This window comes from Pteronotus mesoamericanus, unplaced genomic scaffold (assembly GCF_021234165.1).
Source record: "Pteronotus mesoamericanus isolate MK-2021 breed Mesoamerican mustached bat unplaced genomic scaffold, CSHL_Meso_final scaffold_21, whole genome shotgun sequence".
Taxonomy (NCBI): domain Eukaryota; kingdom Metazoa; phylum Chordata; class Mammalia; order Chiroptera; family Mormoopidae; genus Pteronotus; species Pteronotus mesoamericanus.
The window spans coordinates 462,027-465,325 of record NW_026555310.1 but is presented as its reverse complement, the minus strand read 5'-3'; the positions used below and the strand labels follow the sequence as shown (position 1 = coordinate 465,325).

At 34.6% G+C, this 3,299-nt stretch overlaps 1 pseudogene; it reads left to right on the top strand.

Annotated features, from left to right (window-relative positions):
• Positions 1–1,176: 1,176 nt before the first annotated feature.
• Positions 1,177–2,116, top strand: LOC129084520 (olfactory receptor 6C2-like; annotated as a pseudogene).
• The last annotated feature ends 1,183 nt before the right edge of the window (positions 2,117–3,299 follow it).

Genomic DNA, 3,299 nt, shown 5'->3' with positions numbered 1-3,299 from the left:
ATGCAACTTCTCATAGCACTGCCAGGTGCTCACTGATACAGATGGATACCTAGAACATTCATCTGGCGGAGGAAGCCTGTAGTACAAGGTACCAACCCTCCAGAAGATAATTCTGTTTTGGGGTGTGGTGGTGAGAGGGTCTGCCCTCATATAAAGTTTTAATATAAGGTGCTTTTTCCCCTTTATTTTGCTTATTGACACTATTACAGATGTCCCCATTTCCCCTTTTTGCCCTCCTCCACCCAGCGCCTTCTCCTCCTTCCCTCTCACCATCACCACACAGTTGCCTGTGTCTGTGAGTTGTGCATATGTGTTCTTTAGTCAACCTCTTCACCTTCTTTCAACCAGCCATCCTCCCTATTTCCCTCTGGCAGCTGTCAGTCTGTTTCACATGTCCATACCTCTGTTTCCACTTTGTTCATTAGCTTATTATTATAAAGGCATTCACCTTCAGATATATAACAAAATAAAGTAAGATCAAGGTTATATCCTTTGACTTTGCCTTTAAGGCTGACATTATTACTTGGGAAAGGATGGTTAATTTATTAGTGGATGAAGAAAAGAGATTTAAGATGTTTGGGCAATCGGTAACAGGAAATTGTATAGAGAAGATATCTATAAACACTATGGAAATTAAAGAGGAGTAAAACACGATAATATACATAATCTTTTAAATTATCATTTAAATGTAATATTGAAAACACACTAGTTAAGTCAGTTTTAAGGTGAATCATATAAGAGAAAGGTAGTTGATACCTTGTATTTAACAGTCCTTATATTGTAGAAAACTGGTTGTACAACAAAATTGTGTGTGTGTGTGTATGTTAAATCCTAGTGAGAAAAAAAAAGTTTGAAGATGAGGTGTTCTAGAAAAAATGAGATTCATAATAAATGAAAAGACCTTTTAAATACAAGTATTTTCTTCTTTTAAAGAATGTTAGTACAGAATGGAGAACACATTTTAAAAGAGATTATTGGGATTCCTTCAGGAAGAGGAGTACATGGAGCTCAAAGGTCTTTTCAGGAGAGTACTTTGTAACTAAGTTTTATAAAAGTCATGGAATTTGTAATGAAAAGTGGGGAATAATTTGATGTTTATTCTTTCTTGGGTATTATGTTCCTTTTGATTCTTTCTCCCTGACTGCAGGCAGACTGCATAAAACACTAAAGGTAATAATGAAAAACCACACAGCAGTTACAACACTTATTTTGTCAGTACTTACAGAGGATCCACAGCTCCAAGTTCTGGTTTTTGCCTTTTTATTTCTGACATAACATGCTGAGCATAACTGCAAACCCCACCATTATCATTCTTACACTCGCAGATTCTCATCTTAAAACATCTACATATTTTTTTCTTCAAAATTATTCATTCTTAGAAATCTCATTCAGAACAGTCTATAGTCCCAGATTCCTGTACAGTTTGTCAACTGGAGACAATACCATTACTTATGATGCTTGTGCCAGTCAAGTATTCTTTTTTGGACTCTTTGGGGCTGCAGACTTTTTTCTCTTGCCTGCCATGTTCTATGACCGTGACGTGGCCGTCTGTAAACCCCTGCACTGCATGACCATCATGAACAAGAGTCTGTACCATCCTTGTCCTCTGCTGCTGGATCTCTGGATTGGTGATCATTGTCACACCACTTGGTACGGGTCTCCAGCTAGCATTCTCTGACTCTAATGCTATTGATCATTTGGGCTGTAAAGAAGCTCCCATTTTTAAGATATGCTCAGATACATGGTTCCTAGAGCAGACTGTTATAATCTGTGCAGTGCTGACATTCATTATCCCACTAATAGGTGTGATTCTTACTTATATACATATCATCAGAATAATTCTAAGATTTCCCTCTACTCGGCAAAGAAAAAAAACCTTTTCCACTTGTTCATTTCACATGACTGTTGTTTCAATCACTTATGGCCACTGTATTTTCATCTCTATCCAACCTTCAGCCAAAGAAGTGGTTGTTAATAAACCACTACATATTGGGTATCTTTGCTCACTACATCTCTTGCCCCTTTGTTAAACCCCTTCATTTATACCTTGAGGAACAAGCAAGTGAAACAAGCTTTCAAAGACACAGTCAAAAAAATCACATTTCCTGCCCACTAGTAAGCTTGCAGTAAATTTGATTAATTCTTGGGAATAAAAGAATAATTTAAAAATTTTCCTAAAAATCCTAAGCACATTGTTATTCTTATTAATCTATATCCCAGTCAAGTTAACCTTCTCATAGCCTTTTGACTCTTGCTTTGGGCACCCACTAGGCACAAATTGCAGCCCTTCACTCGTTTCAACTTAACTTTAACAAGAACAAGGTCTCTCATTAATAGAACATCAGAATATCTTTCTAGAATATAAAAATCTTCTCTCACCTATCACTCAATCGTTTTACACAACCTAAAAAGAAACTAAATAGGATAATGGGAGTATTTGTGACACTCAGGAAATTATTAGGACTATATTATGTATGGGCTCTATTTTAAAACTTTTTAAATACTTAAAAAATCACTTGAAATTTAATAAAAATCCTCACCCCTGCTTTCAGATGATAAGACAATTTTATTGGGTTGGTCAAAAAGTTTGTTTGGTTTTTTTTCTGTAAGACGGGTCTAGTAGCACTTAGTTGTCTTTCACTTTATTCGAAGCAACTTTGTTAGATTGTGTTGTGACAGCTGTCATATCAGTGTGCATTTTTAAAAAAACATCAAAATTGATGAATTGTTGTAGAGTCATTTTAATATGGGAAATGGAAGAAAATAAGTGACATTTTCAACATACTATGCTTTATTATTTCAAGAAAGGTAAAAATGCAACTGAAATACAGAAAAAGATTTGTGCAGTGTATGCAAAAGGTGCTCGTGACTTATCAAAGATGTAAAAAATGGTTTGCAAAGTTTTGTGCTGCTGGAAATTCTTGCTGGACAATGCTCCACAGACAGGTAGACCTGTTGAAGTTGATAGTGAAAAAATTGAGACATTGATTGAGAAAAATCAATGTTATACCTCTTGAGAGCTAACTGACACACTAAAAATATCAAAATCAATAAAGTTATTGATAAAAATGAAAAACGTGTCTTTTATTTTACAAAAAAAAACTGAATGGAATTTTTGGCCACATAATATAAGGGAAACCAAAATATATAACCAGTATATAATAATTTGAGCTCTATTACAACCAATGGGAAAAACAAAGTGTTATAAGCAAAGTTAAAAGTTTCTATAATGTTTTGGAAACATGTATAATTGAGAAATATGTAAACTCTAATTTAATAAATCATTGATGAATATCTAA